The sequence below is a fragment of the Crocodylus siamensis genome, chromosome 14 (genome assembly GCF_052110815.1).
Source record: "Crocodylus siamensis isolate JL-2025a chromosome 14, ASM5211081v1, whole genome shotgun sequence".
In the NCBI taxonomy this organism is placed as follows: domain Eukaryota; kingdom Metazoa; phylum Chordata; order Crocodylia; family Crocodylidae; genus Crocodylus; species Crocodylus siamensis.
In genome coordinates, this window is record NC_143408.1 from 21014531 (window position 1) to 21038890 (window position 24360).

General features: G+C 46.7%; 1 protein-coding gene across 1 annotated transcript in view; it reads right to left on the reverse strand.

The window, feature by feature from the left end:
* Window positions 1–24360, reverse strand: part of LOC149853431 (opioid-binding protein/cell adhesion molecule homolog) — a 649187-nt gene that overhangs the window by 531007 nt on the left and 93820 nt on the right. The gene's annotated exons all lie outside the window — the stretch shown is intronic.

Below are 24360 nucleotides of genomic sequence, written 5' to 3' on the forward strand. Positions count from 1 at the left end.
AGAAAAGCTATTGAGGAGCTAGGGCAACTTTGAAAAACTGAAGATGTCACCGATCCCCTTCCTTCACATTGGCCCTTCCTCCCCGACCAGGTTTCTCTCCTTCTCGTCCTTTCTCTTTTTCCATATCTTTTTGCCCTCACTCTGCACCACACTGAAGGTTCCTCTCTTTTACTATTCTTCTGTTAGTTTGTGATAAAGAATGCATGCACAGAAATTTGACACCAAACTTTGGGGCAAAGCATCCACGCCAGAAGATAGGCAGGTGATCCAGGCTGACCTGGACAAGCTCAGCAAATGGGCAGACGAGAACCTGATGGTGTTTAACACCGAAAAATGCAAGGTTCTCCACCTTGGGAGGAAAAACCTGCAGCTTCCTTATAGGCTCGGCAGTGCTACATTGGATAGCACTACAGAAGAAAGAGACTTGGGGGTCATCATTGACCACAAGATGAACATGAGCCTGCAATGCGATGCTGCAGCTAATAAAGCGACCAAAACGCTGGCTTGCATCCATAGATGCTTCTCGAGCAAATCCCGGGACGTCATTCTCCCCTTGTACTCGGCCTTGGGGAGGCCGCAGCTGGAGTACTGCGTCCAGTTTTGGGCTCCACAATTCAAAAAGGATGTGGAGAAGCTTGAGAGAGTCCAGAGGAGAGCCACGCGCATGATCAGAGGTCAGGAAAACAGATCTTACGATGACAGGCTGAGAGCCACGGGACTCTTTAGCCTGGAAAAGCGCAGGCTCAGGGGTGATCTGATGGCCACCTGTAAGTTTATCAGGGGTGACCACCAGGATCTGGGGGAACGTCTGTTCACCAGAGTGCCCCAAGGGATGATGAGGTCGAACGGTCACAAACTCCTGCAAGACCGCTTCAGGCTGGACATAAGGAAGAATTTCTTTACTGTCCGAGTCCCCAAGGTCTGGAACAGTCTGCCAGCGGAGGTGGTTCAAGCACCTACATTGAACACCTTCAAGAGTAGATTGGATGCTTATCTTGCTGGGATCCTATGACCCCAGCTGACTTCCTGCCCTTTGGGCAGGGGGCTGGACTCGATGATCTCCCGAGGTCCCTTCCAGCCCTGATGTCTATGAAATCTATGAAATGTTCATGGGAGGGTATCATATTAAGTTCATGCTGGCCATCAGCCTACTCCTTTGGTTTAGATTGTGGGCATCTGGTAGGTACAAAGTCTGCCCATGATACCTCATATATTCATGAATCATGCAAAAAGAGCTCAGAGAAGTGTTTAGCACTTCCATGGGGTTTTTCCTCTCTAAAAGACTCTGAGAAGCATGAATTCTCATGGTGCATTCAGGAAACCCCATATTAAAACTGGGATTAAAGAAGAGCCAGTTAACTACATGCTTTGTCTCCTAAACCCCAGCCATACAAACTTAATTCTGTCATGTAGTAACTTAAAGAGCCTGGTTACCAGTGGACAGCACAGTAATAAAAGTGGGATAAAGCACATAAGTAGATAAAATAAGCAGATTACTGAAGCCCTTTGAGATGAAGGATATCCCAATGGTAGTGTGTGGCCTGCGACTCAGGGGGGAAATGTTTAATTCCTTCTTCCGCCACAGCCTTCCTGTGAGACCTTGGGCAGATCAGCTAGCTTTATTATGCCTCAGTTCCTCATCCCTGAAATGAAGATAATAGCATTTCCCTGCCTCAGATGCGAGCTCTGACAGGAAAGGTAGGAAGGAATCAGAGGCACAAATACTGAAGTATTGGCCCATAAAGGGAGCTGAGAGAGAGAAATCCCAGACCTCCTCCATGTCCCACTAATACTTCAGGTTACTGCTGGACCTCACAGGACTCTTGATTCACGAGAAACCGAGCCCAAGATTATCTAGGGCTGGACTACTCACCGACCTTCCCAGGACTGTCACTGAAGGGGTCCGCCCCCTCCACTCACATCCCAGCCCAGCAATTAGATAGGGTAAGCAGCCAAAAGCAGCCCTCAACACCCGGGAGAGCACAGTCCAGTGCCACTGTGAAGCTCTCTACCTCCGGAGAGAGGGAGAGTGGTGCAAGGGCACATGCCGTGGGCCACGGAGGACTGCTTCAAGCCACCTACCCTGCCTAATTGCTGAGCTGGGATGTGCACAGAGTGGGCACAAGTGACCGACCTGCAGTGCCTCCACCCTGGATCTGGCAGGCTTGGTCCCTGCATTGTATGGTCCTGTCCACATTTAAATGCCTCGCATGGTAGTATTTCAACCATGTGCACTGCTTTCTCATTCACTGGGATCCCAGAGAGATCAAGGCCTGGCCTGCTTTGAGGATTTGCCCTGGTTACTGCAGCAGCAAGGTGCCAGAGCATGCCCCTAGTTCAGATAGGGAAACCTGCCTGAAACCAGCCACTGACACAAACTGCATCTAGTGAGCTATGAAAAGCCCTTACACTGGTCCAGTTACACCAGCTGCTGAAATCCCAGTGCAGCCCAGGCCGGAGCATTGCCCCTCAAGGAGCACAAGGGGAAGCTGCCCTGTATGTCTTTATTATACAGCAAGCTCCAGTCCCCCAGCAAGAGCCAAACTGACCTGCCTGGCTCACGTGTGAAGATGCAGGCTGCCAACCTGTGAGAAGCGAGCGGCTGCCAGCTTTCCCAGCCTTGGCAGCGCTCCCAAGGTAGAGAGGCAACAGGCTTTCCCTTAAGGGAAGAACCAGAGAAAAGAAGCCTGGTACGTTTTTCCTGTGCTCCCACTAATGGATGCATGTCTCCTCAACAGCCACTAGTCTCAGCACACGGGAACTGAGATGTGACCTCTCGCATGAGGGTTGCTGCAGAGAGGGAGGGGGTAAGGAGAGCTGTGTCTGCTGGACAGTGAAAGGAAACAATTATTTTTTAAATCAACTTTAATTTAGTCATTTTCTCCACGTTCACTAATTACCCATCAGCTTCTCTAATGAAGGTGCTACGCTGGGCATCGAGAGACCAAGCAGCCTTCTGCTCAAATCAAATGTTCAGTAAGTGCTGCATTTACTGAGGGAAAGTGGCTTCAAAGCCTTCCCTTCCACTTAGATTTTAAGCAGCTCTACAAAAGAGCATTGATTTTGGGTTAAATTGACTGATTTTATTCATAGCTGGTTCATATGGTGTATTCAAAAGACAAATTGTACGAGATTGCAAGCTATGGATCAGCTCTGATAATTCAGAGTCCTCTTTCCTATTTTTTTTTGTTCTAAATATTTTCTGTGCTCATAATTTGCTATTATTTGGCCCCTGCCTGGACAGAAAAGGCATTTTCACAGTATGTGAGCCTGTCTTTGAAGGAAGGGTATTATATTTTAATGCCAATTACAACAGAAGTAGGAATCAGACATCCTTGCAACTTCTCTGATCTCCTGTGTAGTAAATAGCCCATTTTAAGGGGGAGGGGAGAGGTTGCTTTTTCTTCATGTACATTATATTTATGCAGATTGTCTATTGACTCCAATTTGGCAGAAATATATAATAAACATATGTATCAAGTGCTAAGCACTTGTGATAAAGATCAACTTTAATCCCTCAGGTGCACTGCAGTGGCTGTTAGAAAAAGTGCTGTATGAATGCTCTTTAAATATATAACATGCCATGAATGTTGAACACTATTGTTACTCAGCTCCCAAACATGGGTAAGAAAGCACTCGGAAACCAGCTGCGTTACAAAATGCCTCAGCACCGGGAAGAGGAAGATTTCTCTTTGCCACTCCGGCAGGGGGCAGCATGAAAGGGTCCTAGGTTCGATTTTTCACCTGAGCTACAGATTCACTGGCACTTTAGTCAAACCCTTTTCTGTGCCTCAGTTTCCCCAGCTCCAAATAACCTCTAGCATAGCAGGGTATGGAGAGGTATGTCTGCCACCTGATCTGCCCATGTCCACCCCTAGCATAAGGTGATGTACCCACCCTAGTCTGCTGGTCTTGAGTATGCAAGACCTAGCTCTAGGGGCCAAGGAATTGCCTTATTTCTAAGGTCAAGGCACATGGAATAGGAAGGTGGGTGGGGATTATTTCCTCAGCAACACTGCTATGTAGACAGACCCTGGGATGCTTTATTTGCAAACAGTTCTGAGGTCAGGGAATAGAAGCAGCTGCACTGCCATTTCCTTCACACCAAGGATATTATCAATTTGTATTAGTAGTGTTAATATTGTAGTTGGGGCTAGAGCTCCCAAACAGGACACCTACGTGCTCAACACCAGAACTGGGTGAATTAGTTTGCAACTCAAAACACTTCATGAAGCCATATCACTTTGGCTGAATTGTTCGAGGGGGAGTTGGGGGGAAGGGGCAATACAGATTCTGATGAATTCAAATGTTTCCATTTTTTAGTTAAAAAATAGCTTGAACTTTCCAGTCTTCCTTGAAGTTTATCAAACCCCTTCAAAAATATTTTTAGGAGTTGGAATCAAAGCAAAAAACCAAAAAAATCCAAACTAAATGTATTCATTTCCATTTTCTGAATATTTCATATATGTTTATTCTCAGTCCAACCTAGAAGAATTTTTTGCACCTTTTTTACCTTAGTGGAGGAAAAAAAAAAAACCTGTCTAACCCAAAAAGTTATGATCTCAACAGCCAAGAAAAAACACAAGGGGAAATCAGTGGTGGGATAGGATATAAAGAGCAGTGCTGTGATTTTATGAGTAGTGGTATGTGTCGGTGACAAAATTCCCACTTCCTGGGTAGCCTCAGGTACTGGTAGCTAGAAACAGCTCAGGAAGCAGACAGCAAACAGTAGCATCCAGACTAAGCCTACCGCTCCAATTCTCCCAAGCACTGACAGTCAGATACTAATCCACCTATTAAGCATCTAAGGGTCTGGGTATGCAATATGGTTACTAAGAGTAATTTTTCCCATTTTTACTTCAAATTAAATTTACCCCATTTTATGGAGAGGACACACAGCCATACTAGTTACCTACGGTAAGTGATATTACAAAGCCTGTCCGCTAAATGGCAGGAGCGCCTGCAGTTTGCCTACCATGGGATGAAATTGCCTAAAGAGGCAGATGTACAACCATTACGCTGGGATAATTTCCACCATCATATAACTTTACGCTGAAGTCGAGCATTGTACACTGCTGTAAGGCTGTATGTCCTAGGTCCACTTCACTTTTACCCCAGAGTAAAGTCAAATTATGCCAGAGTTGTTATGTCTCCATACCCTAAGGAGCATTTAGGCCTCTATTGCAATCCTAATCCACCTGTGTAATGCACCTCCACCTTAGCTTTCTGACTAAGTCCCTAGAAGCAGCCAGGAGGAAGAAGATGAGAACCCATCTGCTTTTTTCATTAGTGATTTTTCAGGGACTCAGGCAGGTGGATGGGAGTCCTGTTCAGGCATTTTTGGTCAGTTTCTATTCCATATATTATGTGCATAAATGGATTCAGCACTCATGGTAAAGGTGATATCTTTTATTAGACCAATTAGTTTTTTGCAAAAAAAGTAATCTTTAAGTGCAATTAATTAATTCTTTAATTGCAACTGATTAAGTGGATTCAGGCACCTAAGTGTGATTCTAGTCAACCTGGGTCCAGTCCCTGAAAAACAGTTAATGCAAAGGTATGTGGGTCCTCCCCTTTGCTTTTTTTTTTGAGACTTAGTTGTAAGGGTAAGATAACGGTGTGTTTCAAAAGTAGATGCATCCAAAGACGTTCAGGACCTGAATGGGGGGTAACAGAATTGCACTTAGCTAATAGATTAAACTGAATTTGGCTTTCAAACAGCTAATAGCTTTTAGATTTCTAATGGGTGGAAGAGGACCCTGCACCTAAGAGTCCAGAGCAAAGATCCCAGAGTAGGAAATCTAGGAAACTCCTCTTTGTGGTTTTTATTGAGATTCAATTTACAAATAAATAACCAACTTAAAGAAGGCCCCGTGCAACAGCTCTGAGCACCTCGAAAATAATTAAACTCCAATACCCGCCAGCAGTATTGCTGCTGCTAGACACATGCACTGCCTGTGCTAGCCAGCAGCCTTAACTAATCAGATGGAAATGAAAACTTTGAGAAAAGCCTCTTGCCATGAAATTAGTCCCTGCAACATTCCCTCACCCTGTCCCTGAAATGCTAACAAACGAGACAGGGGTTCTGATATGCAGCTGCAAATTCTTTTTCGGGACCAGCAGGAGCAAGGTGGAAGTCATGCAGTCAGGAAAGGTGAAGCCTCCGGAGCCCATTAATGCTGCCCAGAACATGTGGCACTGACTATACTGAAAGCCACCAGAGGTACTCAGTGACTTCAGCAGAATTTGGATTAGCCCCTCAGTGCTGAAGATGAGCATGGAAGCTCCTGTATTTTCTTGTATAGGTACAATTGGATCAATTGTCCAAACACCTTCCCTTACACCTGCAAGACATGATATGCGGGGCACCATCTGACTTGCAGGTAGAGTAGCTGTTCATCCTGCTTTATACTGGACCATCCTGTCTTTAAACCTTTTGTCCCCTGTCCATTTCTCAATGAGGTCTGGATTGCAAAAAAGTCCTGTTTTAAAGTTCACTGATGGAAACACATGTCAGTCACTTGTCCTTGTGATTTTATTGGCTGTGCCTAGAGCTAGGGCAGTGCATAGTCAGGGACAGAAAGAAGGAGGTGGCCTTTCAGCCAAGGGGCCTGGTGGCCCCATCTCTTGCTGCTGTGGCCGAGGAAGCCCAACCCTCACAAGGGTACACCCTGTATTCTGGGGATGCATCAGTGACCACCCTACTTGCAGGACATGTGAAAAGGATGTATAGGATAGACCAAGTGTAGGTCGATCTTATGCCCACTGCTGGCTGAACCAACAGCCCCAACTCTCTACACTAGGCATGCAGATGATGCGAGGCACATTTGGAAATTGGGCTCTTCTGGTATCATTTCAGGGGATCTAATGCTCCTAATTGATACATGGTAATACTCTCATTTACTCAGTGGCAGGCTAGAGCGTTGATAATTGATGGATTGGTAGAACGCTGCCTTTGATGATTTGCAAATTAAGGCCCCAACACTGTAAGATACAGAGTGCTCTGTGGAAGATGCTGGGAACTCTGAAGTCCCATCACAGTGAGCAGGGCTGAAAGGTACTCAGGAGCATACAGAATGGGGCCTTAATTCAACAGCCCCCATGACGGTGTATCTGTTTCTATTAATGTGGATTTAATTATATTCTTATATTTTACTATTTCCAAACTAAATGCAATTACAATAAAAAAAAAAAAAATCTCCATTCCCCAGAGGGCTTCCCCTTTTCCATACACGCCCACAGCATTTGTGCACTGCCAGTACAGAGATTAGACAATAACCATTTGAAGTGGGAAAAAGTATATATGCACATCCCCGTTATTGGTAAGAAGACGTAAGGATCTTCTGCAATGAACCAGACTATCAACAGGAGTTCTAACGAGTGCTGTATTGCACCTAACCAGTCCTTACAAATGCCTTAGATCCATCTTGCATGGAGACTGTATTCCTGAACACTTCCTGAAGAAAGATTTAGAGGATATGAAGCAATGTGCAAACTTAAAACTTTTGCACATATTCACTCAGGGATTGCTGCCCCCGCTGCTGGTGGTCAAACATCTAGAATGAAGGAAAGATGCCCCAGACCCTCTGAGTTCCAGTGCGGTTGGATGTCACCTAAATATTTGTTACGAATTTTAGTACTCATACCATGAACACTTACTACTCCTAATCCTCATGTTGTTAGGTTCAAGAGCACACTATAGTGGAAACGTATACATGTCTGAAGGTTCAGGGCTTTTAGGCTTTATCTTACTGGGATCCTCTTTATCTTGCTAGGATCCTATGACCCCAGCTGACTTCCTGCCCCTGGGGCAGGGGGTTGGACTCGATGATCTTCCAAGGTCCCTTCCAGGCCTAGTGTCTATGAATCTATCAGTCTAGGAGAATGTCTATACGGAGGTAAGAATTTGCACCCAACCACTCCTCCCCACATCAACCCCAGAAATGAGGTGGCAAGATTGCCCTGGGGGCATGCTGCTCTTGAGCACACCAGACACTGAGGTCTTGAGTGTGGTGCCAGGGGCATCCATCACTTTTGGAGTTTGACATGCTCGAAGTGGAGGGAGGTGAGTGGGATTTACCGCCTTAGTGGTGAAACAGCCCTGTCAGCCATCATGGTAAAGACTTGCTCTTCAATTTCTTTCTGGTTCATAAAGTGTCAGTCAACCAATGCATGTTTTCTTCAACAGTATCTGTTATTCTTTGAGACATTTTCCCTTCATTTGTAGGGGGCGATTAGTCATCTAAATCATGTCTGATTGTTATTCAATCAGGAAGCAGAAACAATGCAAAAATAGGAGGAGAATGATGCGCTAATATTGCATGTCTTCAATGTCAGTCTTTTGTGCTAAAATCCACAACACATTCGGTGACTCACGGGCATCTACAGTCAGACCCAGTTCTGTCCAAATACCTATGAGTAACTAATAATATCACGGGGAACCCAACTGAGCACGTATTTACAAAGATCAGTTTATTTATTGCTTAACCAACTGCACTTACTGTTGGTGAGATCTTCATGGTTTGAAAGTTAGAAAAGAAACAGCCAGGTTACGTCTGTGCCGTTCCTTGCCGTCACTTGCAGTACTTTGAGCCTATTGTCCTTGGAGTGCAGCAGGCCATGATGCCCAATCCCGATTCCTGCCCAGAAGCTCTCTGGGTGCATCCTCTGACTAGCTCTTAATTATCTTGCGCTTTCCTTTTCTAATGGGGAAAGAGCCAAGTTCAGGTGAGTGCTCACTACTCCCTTTTTTATTTGATTCAATTCTATGGCTCATGAAATACACTTCCACTTCATTCAAAGGACAAATGAAATGAAAAACCCCCTTGAAAGATTCAAACATGGATGTAGGTGAAGATATAACTCAATAAACTTTGGAAAGTCAGATGCTGGCTCTGAGCGGTGCCAAAAGAATTAAATAATCACATTCAGGAACAAAAGCATCTGGAGAATGCAATTAACTCATTAGAGGAAAGGAAGAAGCAGGGGCTTTCTAGTGGTAGCCTGGGAGATGCTTCATTCAGGATACAGTTCACTCCAGCATGAAGAAACATCACTTAAATCCTCAAAATAAGGCTTAAGATGGACTAAGAAGTGCCTCTTTCTTCCGAGATCTTCACCATTAGTAGATGCTAGTCCTACCCCTGGTTTGGTATGAGACAGAGCGAAGGCAACTTTAGTGTTAGGATGGACAGCAGCTTCCATATCTAAGGGTGTGTCCATTTTTTTTTCTTAAAATGGACAGCGACAGTGGTAGACCACTCATGCTGCCAATAATTATAGCTCATATTCAGCAGTGCCCAGTTCTGCTCAGAAAAGCAATTCAATGCAGGTGGGTGGCAGCAATCTATCAGTGTTCAAGCTAGTTACCTCTGGCGAGTGCTGGGATGGTTGGAATTTCAAAGGAATGAGTATTGTGTAAAGAAGTATCAGAAACCACCCTAAATTCACTACAGTCTACAGAGTGAATATCGGCTCTTCTCTATGTGCTCCTGAGTCATCTCCCGCCCCAAGTTTGGAAGAGATGCCTTTGGACACTAAATGTATGCTAAGATCATGCCCTAGTATGTCTGAAGTGGAGCAGCACTTCCACTGCTACACTGCTGAAGTGATTCCCAAAGGTGGTGGGACATGACTGAGAGCTGCATATAAGAGCGGGGGGGAGGGGGGGAAGGAAAGCAAAGATGGTTTACTGAACTTGATCATTATATGGGAGTGGATAGAGGTATCTGAGGAGAGGGGAGGGCAGAAGAAAACTGAGACACTCTCTCCTTGTTCATCATGGCCATGGTGGCTCCTGTTTAATATTTAGGTGCCATCCAACCCCACTGGAAACAAAATGGTCAGAAGCCTCTTTTCTTCTTTCTAGACATTTGACAAGTGGTGAGGGCAGCAATCCCAGAAGCACTAGAGGAATGAAGTCTCCATGCAAGATGGATCCAAGGACCAGTCTGCGAGGATCGGTTAGGTGCAATACAACACTAGTTAGACTCCCACTAACTATATGCCTCATCCAACCAATATTGTACTATGGACATCAAGCCAAGTCTTTGATTTGAAGAACCTTGCAGGAGTCACCACTGAAAGGACATCCTTTGCCAACTATTACCACCAGTATCTGAAAGGCTAGACTTCTTCATGAGGCTCTGGACAGTAGCTCTTGTCAAATGTTAACTTCTGAGTGGGAACCACTTTCCATCTCTGCTGTTTGCTCTTCCAGGTTCATCACCATTTTCGCGGGAGAGGTAGGGAGAGATTTTTCTAAAGCACAGAATAAAGCTAGAGGTAATTAAATACAAGGGGCCTCCCATTGTCATTTTTGCAACTCTGTTTTGGCAGCTGGCTCCAGCAGAGCAGAAGAGGGAAGATTTGATTTTAATCACACAGATTTCAGGTTTTATTTTGCTCATTAAAATTTCTGATAAGGATTTAATTTGACGTGATGCAGTTCCCTCTGTATTTGAGGTGGGGGGAGGGAGAGGAGAAGTGCACCTCTCTAGGCTGTGAGAAGATCTTTCTCTCTTCCTGCAGCACACACAAGAATATAAGCAGGTGTCAGTTCAAAATGAAGAGGTTTCGGATGGGGCTGTCACTGTGGTGAATAAACCATCACTTGCCCAAGGGGCAAAAATAAGTGATCAGAAAGTGAAGGATTGGTGTAAGATTAGAAAAAGGTACTGAAATTTGGAAAATCTCTGAATTTCTACTTGCATATGGGGGAAGGGGCAGGGAACAGAATATGGCACAAGTCTGAACTCCTACCTGATCCTGTAAGAAATAAAGGTGTCTTGATGCCACTTTTGGACAACTAGGGTTTCTGGGGCTGCTGCACCTTTACGCCTGCTCTCTGACAGCCTGGCAGCATGGGAAAGTCCAAGTGCAGAGCACTCTGGCCATGTCTTCTTCCCGCCCTTTGCTAATGCAGCATGGGCATGGGGACAACCCCTTGAATCTATGAACCCAAGGGACCCTAGCACTAGGTAAATCCCTGATAATGGGATCAGGGTGTTTTCCAGCCCCTCTGTCACAAGAACAGCATAATAGGACCAGAATGCAGATCAAATCAGGGCCGTGATATTTTTCCATGAAGGATATTTCCTAAATTACTACCAGGGCTGGATAGAAAAGCTTTGACACCCCCATGTCAGACAGGGAGCACACTTCCATCAGATGGGAAACACTTCCTCAAATCATGCTGATTTTACTCAGATTTCACAGGAACAAATGGAGAAGCATGGGGGGACTTTGGGAATGAGACCTTTCAACTTGGCCTGTCAAACCAAAATTTGTTTTGATTTGTTTAAGAATTCATATTTCGTTATTCTACTATAAAAATATTAACAGTTAGCTGACTGTTGAAAAACTGCATCACCTTGACTCACCCAAAACAATTTTTTTCCCCAGAATTTTCCTTCAGGTTTAAAATTTTTGAATTGTTCCTATTTGGGATGAAAACAGCTTTTAAAGCCTTCAAACCCTCCATGAACTGGCCTTTCCATTCTCCACACAGCTCTAACAATTAAATGTTAGTCTTTGTTTCTGATCAACACCCTACTTGCTGCTCTTTCCCCTTGGGCTGCCCTCTCTTCAAAGTCATCCACTCACTCATTTCTCATCCCCTTCCCTCAAAGAGTCAGCTGCTCTCTCCTTTCACAGCTCCCATCATTTACACTCTGCCAGGACACATCTCACTCCAGAGCCAGCTTCTCCTTCTTCCCACTCCTCCTTGGCACCACCACCATTTTCTGCTGTGCGGCGAGCCCTCCCAGGGAGCTCAGCCTGAAGCATGAGACTGCGGAGACTGTAAATACTGGAATGAATCTCACAGCATCCTGCACTCCCACTGCCAGCTTTCCTAAGGAGGGTGGTGGTTTGTTGTTGCTGGGGATTTTTTTGGCCACATCTTTCAGTTTGAGTATGTCACACTTCCAAGGCCTGAAGGCCTCCATATCCCACAAAAAAGGAGCTCAGTGGCCCTCGATGGAATTGGCAATGCAGAACAGGCTATCTTCAAGACTGTCAAGTCTCCAGTAGTATGCAGGACTCTTTTTCTATACCCATCTCTCTGCATCCAGACGCGCGCACACACACACACCCCTCCATAGGTAGCCAGGCCCCTGCATCTTCCTCACTTTACCCTTTCCAGCCTCAACACAGCCTGCAGGTGCCAGCACTGTTTCTTTCCAAGCTTAACTGTCACTCACTTCACTCCCCCACAGGGTTCATTCATCTGAAGTGGGACAGAGGTATTTGCTGGGCTCTGCTCCTGTTTGGAAACTGTGTGTTCTGCATACAAATACAGGAATCACAGACAACAAGCAGTGTTGTCCACAGACCTTCCACCAACGTGCACACAGCATCCCATTGAGATGGAGGCGCTGCTTTTTACAGAGTATACATTTTGTTCTTGAAAGATGCTGTAGTGATAGTTGGGAATAAAATTTTACACAGGAGCAGAAACAGTAAGCTCTGAAACCACACTCGCTGTCCGTGAATGCTCACCTGTGCAGATTCCTCAGGGGCTGATCCTAAATTATGGAAAAACCAAACAAGCTCCACAGGATCTGACAGCATCAGAGACTTCCTCACCTTCCTTCCCCAGCACAAGATGCACTAGTGCAACCTCCCTTTGCTAGCACAAATGAGGAGCCCAAAGCACATGTGTGCTGATGTAATTTTTATAATGCCCATATAAATGTGTCCTGGGGAGAGGGAGAAAGCTACATCTGACAAATGCTAGTCATGCCTTCATGCACTTCTGGGAGATGCTAAGTTATTGCACTGATTGAGGCAGATTAAAAACTTGAATAAGAGAAGAGTAACTCACTCTCCAGGACCCATTCAGTCCAATCGGCTGAGACTGAGCAAAGGGGCTAACTGGCCTCACAATGGGACAATGGCTTACAATGGTTTATGGTCATGAAGATATGTCCAAAAGGACTGGGCAACAACCCACCTAGTCACCTCGTGGGTCTGGTCCTTTCAGGGCAAGGTCTTCCATTTATTAACCATAGAGGCTGGAGTTGAACCAATAGAGGAAAAAGACATAAAACTCCATTATTCACTCCCTGAGCCAGACAATCTCCCCAAAAATGAAAGGATTAAGCAGGTCCAGGGACTCTGAGAATGGCTGCTTTCCAAAGATGTATTTTCCTTGATTACATTACAAACCCACCCAAGGTCAAAATTTAGTTCAACACGGTCTCACATCCGGAAAAGGAGCACATGCTGGCACCACAGTCTGACCTAGCAGGAATTGCTCTAAGCTAACACCCACCTCTCTCTTCTGCTTCACACCACCTGCTCTTGCATTGCTCAAGACGCTGTTGTTTGCTTGTTGATTAGGAACCAGGAAACGAAGGCAATTTGCCTCTTATTTCTCTGGCTACCGCCAGCTTTTCATAAATACTATTTTAACACCTACTTGATGTTATTCACAAAGAACTAGAAGTCTTCAACACCGAAAAAAATCACTAAGCCATAGGGATGATTTAGTGACTGGTGAACCTCACATGGACTGGAGGTTTGATGTGAAGAAAAATCCAAGAATTTGAATCAATATCTGAAGCCATTTGATGATGTTGAAATCAAGATGGGATGTTTCTCTAGAAGGTGTGCCCCAGTTAATAGTTATGCAGGAGATTGGATGAGGGTGGGGGTGTCAAACTCACCCCATGCTTCAGGCCACAGAGCTTCCTCATGAGCTGGATCCAGCCCAGGGCAGGGGGCAGCAGCAGCAGGACTGATGTCTCTAGAGCAATCCAGCCTGGAGCACAGGGCAGCTGCGGCAGAGACAGTGGTGGTAGGACAAGCACTATTGGGACCAGTGGTGGAGAGCTGCTTTGACATAGTCCTTGTTCACCCTCCTGCTACTGATGGCCACATTCACCTGGGATAAGTAGCCCACATCCTGCAGCAGGCCATGCCTCCCCACACTTCCAGTAGGCTGGTGGGCCAGATGAAGCAGTTCTACATCCCTGGACTAGATGGTAATACTACATGGTCACCTTTCGAGCCTAGTTATCTATAGATCCATAATCTAGCACAGGGACGCGCTCCACTTCTGGCTTATGGACATGTCTCCCAGCCCATAGAGCTCCCCACGGGTCCAAAAATTTGGCAGCAGGGAGCTATATCAGGCATGCAGGGCTTGGTAAAGGCAGCACAGGGCCTACTTCCAGCACAGAGGTCCAAGCAGAAAAGGCGTGGGACCGATCAGGGCACACAGGGCCCACAGAAGTAGCCAGAAGCCTAATCCAGGTGTGCAGGGATAGGGGAGGCAGTGCAGAGCCCGATCTGGCCCACAGACCAGCCCTACACCATTCATCTGGCCCACAGGGCTGTAAGGTAGAATCACTGACCTAGAATACAGGCTGGACCTGGAGGGAACAAGATATACACAGGAGGCTTCCAGCACTTCCTCATGAGATCGGGAGGGCATGGAACAAAACCAAACACAGAAGAAGAGAGCAACACCGAATAAGCCAAATGGATCCTAGACTCCGTAAGGGGTAAGTGTAGACAAAGATTCACAACAATGTCTTAATACAATCGCACCAGCATGTATACTACCACAGCGAAGGGGTTTCCAAATATTTTTTGCAATGTGAACTATATCTCAGAACGACTGTTTTGTGGACAATTCCCTTCCCATTAGCAACTGTGTTGCAGTTTTGTATCAGCCACAGCACTATTGTTCACAGAGAAGAGTGGTAGCGGGGAAAAAAACCTTTCAGGAAGTAATTAATGTATTTTTAGCATCTTTTAATGGAATTTAGTAGCAGGAAATAAGGAGGTAGCCAGCATCATGGGGCTAGTCTTCAAGAGACATCTGGAAAGCTAGCCTGGACCACAGCTCAGGAATTTCATTAAAAAAATATTATCAAATATATGTCTGTGCATCACATCAGAGGGAATCAGAGCTGCTCAACACAGTGTCTTTGGCCTTTCACTGCTAATAGCTAGCAGAAATTCCCCTTTCACTCCCATGGTAAGAGGCTGCTACCTTAGATCAGAATTCTGCCACGTTTATCATCCCAAAGCACTGAGCGCATGTCAGCATCATGGTGGGAAAGACATCAAAGCCACAGCCAAGGAAATAAGCCCTCCCCACCCAATACCACAGAAATGAGGCAGTAAGGACACAGTGGTTGTACCTCTGGCACTGTGCTCCAGCCCTGCAATGCTCCAACATGCTCAAGAGCGGTAGGGGCTGGGGGCCTCTCCAGATCTCCTCACCACCTCACTTATGGGACTGACACATGCAATACAGGAGCAAGTGGGCAGGAATTCGCGCCTCAGCAGAGTGACCGAGTGCGCTGCCATCATGGTGTTGACAGATCCCGAGTGGCCAGAGCATGCAGCAGCAAAGTCCCCATTCATTGTAGACGTTTTTTGCATCTCTCTAGACTTTCTTCAGATGATCTCTGAGGTCTTTACAATCCTCTGTTGCCCATTAAGGATGTGATCCAGCTCCAATAGAGACCAACTCAAAAAGGTTGGTGGGAACCTGGCAGGACTTTACATTTCCCAACCCCCTTTTCACTTAATGCGGTACCTACCTGAGGCTGGAACTGAAAGGCACACAGTAGAAGAAAAATGTTATTTGGGAAAATCCAATGTCTTTTATTAGACCAAGTCAAACAGTTGAAAAAATTCTTCTTAGCAAGCTTTCAGGCACAAACACCCTTCATCAGGCTGAGGAAACGTCTGCAGATGGTCTGTGTTCTTCCTGGATGGAGTGAGAAAGCAGCCAGAGGCCAGTACATACGCAAGAAAGCCAGCCTGACGAAGGGTGTTTATGCACAAAAGCTTGCTAAGAAGAAAGTTTACAACCATTTGAGTTGCTCAAATAAAAGATATTGGATTTATCCAAAGAACCTTGTCTGCCTATGTCCTTAGACCAACATAGCTACAACCTACACCCCTGAGATAGAGAAGCGAGTGACAGAAAGTCCCCTAGGAAAGTCTGTGTCCACAGTCAGAAATCCAGCTTAGATTGTCTGATCCCATCACCACTGGGTCCCACTCCCTCTATTCCACCTTCTTCTACACAGTTTTTTCTTCTTGTGTGTTTTTGTTAAAGTTATTTATCAGATCTTTTCTCCCTTTCTTTTTTTTTTCTTCATCTTCCACTGCCTTTATTATCTTTCTTTCAACCAGAGCAAAAAATCTCCCTGTCATAATAGTGTGTCAGCCTGCTATCATTTTCAAAACCTTCTCTCCCCTCCCTTTCAACTCTCCTTACTTAGCAGAGAATTTTCCTTCATTAAAATTAAGCCTCATTTCAGGCTCATCTTCTTTTCTCTCTCTCTCCTTTTCTCAGAATTGAAAGGAATGTGATCTCCATCAACCTGGCCTTCTCCTCGCATCCCCTCCCCTCTTTCTCTCCTCACTTTCATAAGCAAATCTTCTCCCCCACAAAAAAATTATCCTACTAGCTGCCTCCTGTCCCCTTCTCTCGCTACTTTGCTGCTGTCAAATCAGCCCTACCAAAAAGTCACTTTCCCTTCAGCAACCTTTATCATCTACCCCTTCCATCTCATTCATCCCTTTAATTGGAGCATATTTTCTTCCACATAATGCAATGAGACCTTCTCCCTTATTTTTTTTTCACCACCATTTTTACCAAGCTTAATATGCCTGCTTTCTCTCCTAGAAACCAGGAGGAGTGGACTTGGGGGAACAATTCCATTAACCTGTACCTTGAGAGAGTTGCTAAGAAACTCAGAGCAGCAGGCAAGACTTTCCTTCCCATTGTGGAAAATGCAAGCAGAGATTATTAGTAAGGCTTTCTCCCCCTCCAAGATTCCAGATAACACGTGGCAGCATCGGATGTTTAACGGCAAAGGGAAACTGTCTTGCTAGAGAACGTTTCATAGTTATTAATCAAGGGAAGGGAAGGGATCATCAAGTCCGACCCCCTGCCCTGGTCAGGAATGAGCGCCCAGGGTTAAAAACATTATTAGTCCTCAGTAAACAGGGGAAATATGATCTAGGCATTAAGGCAGGAGACTGGGTAGTAAGACTCCTGGATGCTGTTTCTAGATCCTGGAGAGATAGAGGTTTAGTGGTTAGAGCCCAGGACTGGAAGTAGACTCCTGGGTTCTGTTTTCAGCCTCATTATGTGACCTTGTGCTAGTCCCTTTACCTTCCTGCATGTGGTTTCCCCATCACCACCACCATCCCTGAGGCAGGTAAGGTTTGAACCTCCTGTAGCTGTCCAGGATGCTGCAAGGGTTAATTCAAGATGTTGAAATGATTACAAGGCCTCAGAGTCAAGCACAGTTCCTTTTCCTCTCTCTGAAATAGCCAACTCTCTGCCCTGCACAGACACCCACCATCTGGGAACCCAGTATAGTCTGTATTGCCCCCCAGTTTAGCCCTGCATCTACCAGGAGGTGGTTTCAGAGAAGGCTGACCCCCCGTAGGACCCACCAAATCTAACTTTGTTGGCTGCTCTTGCTTTGCTTGCTTTCTTCCACCCCCACCCCTCTTCTCTTCCTTACTCAAGCCTTCCCTCCACCAAAGCCGTATTTAACATTCTCTGATGCTCAAGGCCAGTCAGCTTGTTAGCTCAGCTACACCTGGATCAGGATCTCGAGACAAATTGCTGCTTCATTATAGGAGCTGAGGCTCTAATCCATTTTTTTCAGGCTGTTTAACTTGTAAGGACAACAGATGGATACGGGGCTGCATAATGCAGGCCCTTTAAGATCCATCACACAGTCTCAGAAATGCAGAAAACACAAGGCTGAGGAATGTTAAAGGACCTTACAGCAGTCACATTAAATTAGGGACTGGGAGAAAATATGCCCAGGCTATTGTCGGGTAAAAAATACCAATTAATTTGGCAGGGAAATAAGGACATTTTCCCCCACATTTTTGTTATGAAATTGCTTCAGTTCTTCAATGAAAAAGCAAAGCAAAAGAAGCTCTGTCTAAAAATAAAAAATAAACAGTTTGAGTAAAAATGTGCAGTTTGCAAACACCAAAAATTTGTGTTTTAAAAAAAACAAACTCAAAATATTCCAATGAAAAAACAAATCAAGTTGCTTTTTTTTCTGATTCTGCAAGAAGAAAACAGATTTTGACCAAATCATAAACTTAGATCAAAAACTGTCATTGTGATCAAAGAGTCATTTTGTGGAACAACAATTTCAGAGGAAAAATGTTGACTCTCTCTAGCTCTGAGGACATATTCTTCAGTCCCCCTCCCTCTATTTAATGCTAGGACTAGACTGGAGCTAGCTTCCTTTGGAAGTCCCAGGCAGTTTGGGCTTTCTCTCCATTCCTTGTTCATATTCAGCTCATCCCCTCCTACCCGCCCACATCCTCTTCCCCACAGTCAACCGCATCTCCAGCATACACCAAGAAAGAGCATACCACATCTGCTAACCCTGCAGAGCCGGCTGCTTGCCTTCACATTTTATGAGCTCTGGGGCTGCTTCTGAAGGATCAAGATGGGTACATTTATTCTGGGGGACTCCAAATCCGGCACCCGCAAGTGGTGGGGAAAGCTGATGATACTTGAACTTCACTTTCTTGTAAGGGCAGATAAATACCATGCTGAGAGGCAGGATTTGTTGTAGAGCACAAATGTACCCAGCACAGAAGAGCTGCCAGCATCAGGCGAGGAGTTACTATCTATCTGTCCCTGTCACTGCGGTATCTCTATTCACACTTGGCACTTTATACTTTACTTTGATGCAAGGGTACTTCAATGAGCAGCAAAAATGTCCCTGGTCTGGACAAGCCCTTAGCAACCACACTCGATTCTGGCCCTTGCTGATGGGTGCCATGAACACCCTGTTTTTGCTGTATTAGGAGAGATACCATGTGGGTGATTGAATTTCTGACTCATCAGCTGTTGGGAGGTGTTTTTGTTCTTCCATCAGTTTAACTGCTATCTACTAGCATCAAAAGTTGACTGTTGATGACCTGGGAGAGTTTGTTTTCTCCCACTGAATGCAATTGTTTAGATGACAGCCTGTGAATGCTGCAATTTTGTCGGTCTTCAAACACTTAATTCATCTCAGAGGTGATACTGAAACAGCGAGGCTGACATTTACCCGGCAACAACCATCTCTGAAAAAGCCTCTGTTCCAATAACTCCAGGAACCAGGGGCCACTGTACAGGACAGCGCCATCACCAGTGAGGAATACAATGAAGAAGACATGCACTTAACTGTGAAAATCCCTTTGTGCCAGAAGATCTTTTCCTGCCTCAGATGGAAAGCTGAACAGGACAAGGCACTGCACTCTCAGGTGCAGTCTGATTTACTGCCCTATAAATGCATTGTAATTAGCTAAACCAGGGGTAGGCAATGTTTTTTGGCTGAAGTACCAAAAAAAACACAATGTCAACCTTGGAAGGTGCTGGAGTGCTGACATGCCAGGGCCCAGAGCAGCTGTTTGCTGCTTCCCAACTGCAGCTGGCCCAAGGAGCCCAATCTGCTTGCATGGGCTGGGAGCAGCCTGGGCTCCGTGGCTGGCAGCAGCTGCTTAGAGCCCAGGCTGGCGGTGGCATGCCGAGCAAAACGGCCTTGCATGCCATGCTTGGCATGTGTGCCGGAGGTTGCTGACCCCTGAGCTAGACAAAAAGGTGCCTTGGGAAGGGAAATCAAAATGGTGTCCATGTCTCTAACAGTCTGAGACTCAGAGAGAAGCAAGCTCTCATGGCCTCTGGTTCTGTCCTATTTTCACTACCAAGATGAGGTGATAGTCTCGTGATCCAGAAATTTGGATGCAGAGAGCAGGGCAGCTGCAGCTACTCCCACGTTACCGATCAGTGCAGTTTTGTCATTGTTCTCCTGATATTTAGGGGCGTTTCTCCACGTCACGTTTTTTGCCCTTTCCTGCATTGCAATGGCGTGACTGTTTGCGTGAGCGGGTTTTTACAGACTCTTTAAAAGTCTTTCTGGTACATTAACGTAAAACCCCAGCTCCAGCTCTTGCAGTCAGAGGATTAAGTGGAAATCTCAGATGTCATTTAAATGTATATGTGCGCGCGTGTGTGTGTGTGCGCGCGTGCGTGTGTGCGTGTAAACAGAGTTTCTAGCCCTCATGGGTGCTGAGAAAACCTGAAACCACTCATGGATGCAGCTGTGGGACAGAAGAGGTCTTCTGTCAGTTCAGTTTGTGTCATTCTGAGAAGTGGCGGAGCTAAGCCAGAAGAAGATCCCTATTGCAAGCCTCCACTGCATCTCTACGAGGGAACTTTTTGCAGAGAAAGCAATGCCTCTGTGTGGTACAGGCTCTGTATTGTAGAAAAACTCTAAGACTGACTGTTACTTTTATCATTAAAATTTGTTGTGTACCCTGTGTTACCTGGAAGACTCTCTGGACAACTAGGAAACTACCAGAACTGTTATATCCTAAATACCAAGGAAAGGAAATCCGGGCAACATGGAGAAGAAGGAGATGTTGATTGGACTCTTTCAAATGCTTTGCATAGGCCACCCCCTTAGAAATGATTGAAACACTCTGCACTTTCTGCAGACCAGGCTGAAAAAGGCTCCCACTGATGCTCTTTGCACCCTCCACAGAAGAGCCAACTCCAGAGAAGAGTCAACTTTCCAATTTCCAGGTCAAACCAGGGGCTGGAGCCTGAATTGTGGTGAATTGTTAGGGTGGAATGGAAGTCTAAGAAAAGGTTTTTTTGGTTTTTGGCCCCCGCTGAAATTTCATGAGACAACTTTTGGGGATCTCCCAGGATCTTCATACTTCGGTGCAGGCTGAAGAAGTGGCATTCAGAAGTGGCAATGACAAATCACAGGAGGAAGGTAAACCCCATTGAGCAGGCTAGACTGTCCAGAAAAGTGTGGGGCCAACAGAGGGCAAAGACTCATGGGATGCATTTTCTTTCTTTCTCTTTACTGAGCTTGTCCCTCTCTATTTATTTTATTCCCAGCCCCCACCACGTGGCTTGAGCATGCTTTATGAACTCTGGTTCAAACCATTTCAGCCCTGTTCTGCAGGGTGATAGAAACAAAGCTGACAAAAGCCTCGGTCTTGAGCACTGAAGCTCATGGGCTGCATTACTAAAGCTGCTTGCCATGCCGTGAGCTGTGGCCACAGGGGAAGGAGAAAGTATCACAGCAGTCAGGAAGGAAAGGCAGGCCCAGGGGGAAAAATGCAAGTAGCCCTCCCAAAGAGGGCAGGATCTCCATGGACCCAGCTCATCCCACCTCTGCAGAGGCAGCCGTAGAAAGCGTGCCCAAGCTTGCTTGCCCATTGTTTGTGGGCTTGCACAAATAGTCTCAGGATAGCGGCTCCCACTCTATGCTGTTCTGGAGGCAGAGATCTGAATGGGCAGAAGCCGCCCCCGCCCCCCTGCTCTTTAGTGCTGCACACAAAAGGCTAGGGCTGCCGGCATGCACGTTCACTCGGCATTTGTTCACATTCCCGCTTCTTGGACTCTCTCCTGGTCCCTCTTGCAGCTTGCAGGCAATAACTTGCCTTCTTATCTGACCCAGAAGGACAGCCAGCTGTCAGCACACAAACATGGCCTTTGTTTATTCTTAAATAAAAGCTCAGTTAATTAAAACCAGAAATCGCTTTTTCTTATCTGCAGCCTCTGGCCTGGTGCATCAGGCGCTGGGCTTCCCAGGACTGCACGGGGCTGCACTGGACTACAGACAGCAGCCCTGATGAACCATGCTGATAACCCCACTGGTACCTGTTGCATTCTTCTCTTTGGTAGCATTCTTGGGAAATGGGAAAGTCAAGGCTGGATTTGTGGGCTGGCTATGGCTGCTTTTCTCAGCATCTTCCCTCCCCCCATTTCTTGACCAGAAATCCCTTGAGCTGAGTAAGAGATGCCTCCATCCATGCCTTGCATGCAATGAGTTTGGTGGTCTCAGCCAAGGTTCAGAGAGCAGGTATTTATGACCTCACCTACACAAAAACAGCAGCTTGCCCCCTTGCCAACAGGCTCGCTACAGGATAGAGAGTGAATGAGCCACTCAGGGCGAGAGGCTGTCTCACCCCAAATCTTCCGAGTCAAGGAGGAAGGTGCACTGGCTGGACAGCATGGGGGAAGCTGGGGAAAACATCACCACAGGAAGCTTAAGGGCTCAATCCTGTTTCAACCTCACATGTCTCAGTGGCGCTTACACAGCCACATAGCTGCAGGCTTTGGCACTTACCCAGTTTGGGATGCAGCACTGCTACCCTTGCCCTGTGCTTCCTTTCTGCACGTGCAGGTACTAGACAAAGGAAGGCTCTCTCACCTTTTAGCCCAATAGTCTAGTGCCTAGGGTGACGGCGCAAGCAAACGGACACCCAGGTACTAGGTGCCCCTAGTCCAGAGGGGGCTTGAATCTGCATCTCCCATTTCATAGTTTCATAGTTTCATAGTAGCTAGAGTCGGAAGGGACCTAGGTAGATCATCTAGTCCGACCCCCTGCCTTAGCAGGAAAGAGCACCGGGGTCAGATGACCCCGGCAAGGTGCTCATCTAACTTCCTTTTAAAAATCCCCAGGCTAGGAGCCTGCACCACTTCCCCTGGAAGCTGGTTCCAGGCCCTAGCCACCCTGACTGTGAAGTAGCGCCTCCTAATATCTAATCTAAACTTACCCTCTGCCAGTTTGTGACCGTTATTCCTGGTCACTCCTGGCAGCGCACGGGGGAACAGGGACTCCCCCAATACCTGCTGATCCCCCCTGACCAGTTTGTAGCAGGCCACAAGGTCCCCCCTTAGCCTTCTCTTGTGGAGGCTAAACAGGTTCAGGTCCCGTAGCCTATCCTCATAAGGCCTGCCCTGCTGACCCCTGATCATACGAGTGGCCCTCCTCTGGACTCTTTCCATATCGTCCACGTCCCTCTTGAAGTGTGGCGCCCAGAACTGGACGCAGTACTCCAGCTGCGGCCTGACCAGTGCCGCATAGAGGGGGAGGATCACCTCCCTGGACCTGCTCGAGATGCATCTGTGGATGCATGACAGGGTACGATTGGCCTTCTTGACTGCCTCCCCACACTGCCGGCCCATGTTCATCGTGGAGTCAATGACGACTCCAAGATCCTTTTCCGTCTCCGTGCTGGCAAGAGGGGAGTTCCCCAACCTGTAAGTGTGGTGCCGGTTCTTCCTCCCCATGTGCAACACCTTGCACTTATCAGTGTTAAACCCCATCCTATTCTCATCCGCCCACCGTTGCAACCTGTCAAGGTCAGCTTGTAGCCTATTGCACCCTTCTAGTGCACCCACATCCCCCCACATCTTAGTGTCATCAGCAAACTTGAACAGGGTGCTTTCTACCCCCCCATCCAAGTCACTGATGAAGATGTTGAACAGTGCAGGCCCGAGGACCGAGCCCTGCGGAACCCCACTGCCCACGTCCTTCCAGGTCGAGAAGAACCCATCCACTACCACCCTCTGGGTGCGGCCCTCCAACCAGTTGGCGACCCATTTGACCGTGTGGGCATCGACACCACAGTCTCCCAGCTTTTTGATGAGGACAGGGTGAGAGACAGTGTCGAAAGCCTTCCGGAAGTCCAAAAAGACTACATCCACAGCAACCCCTGCGTCTAATGATTTAGTGACCTGATCGTAAAAGGCCACCAGGTTGGTCTGACAAGACCTGCCACTGATAAACCCATGTTGGTTGCCCCTGAGCATGCATTCCCCCGCAAGGCCCTCCTGGATGTGTGCCAGGAGAATTTTTTCAAAGAGCTTACCCGGGATTGAGGTCAGACTAACTGGCCTGTAATTTCCCGGGTCCTCTTTTTTTCCCTTTTTGAAGATAGGGACCACATTGGCCCTCTTCCAGTCCTCCGGCACCTCGCCAGAGCACCACGAGTGCTCATAGAGCCGTGCCAGGGGTCCCGCAATGACCTCAGCCAGTTCCTGTAGAACCCTAGGGTGAAGATCGTCCAGCAAAGAGCTCTCACCACCAAGCCACAAGCTAGGAACTACCTAAGCGCTCTCCACTCCAGCTCTCCCTGGAAGCTGGATGCCAAGCAGTATGGCTATGCAGTGGTGTAAGGGATATCTAGGCTCATGGGTTTAGCCCTAAGAGACTTGCCCAACATCACACAGGAGGCACTTGACCAAACTGGGAAGAAAACCAAGATCTCGAACCCCAGTGCAGTGACCAACTCTCCAGCACTCAAAGGCCTTTCACGTGGGCCCAGGGAGACTCAGACTTCTCTGCTGGCAGAGTAGGACCGATGACTGACTTAAGTAGGTCTGATTCCTTCTAAAAGAGAGCAGTTGTGCATGTATACTCCCACCAATTTGTACTGCTATTTTTCTCCCTCTACAATCAGCTTGGGGAAAACATAATCTCCATTTAAAGATTTTCCCCTCCTTTGGAGATACCAAGCAGTGCTGAAGCCCCAGGTCAAGAGCAAGCAGAGGTC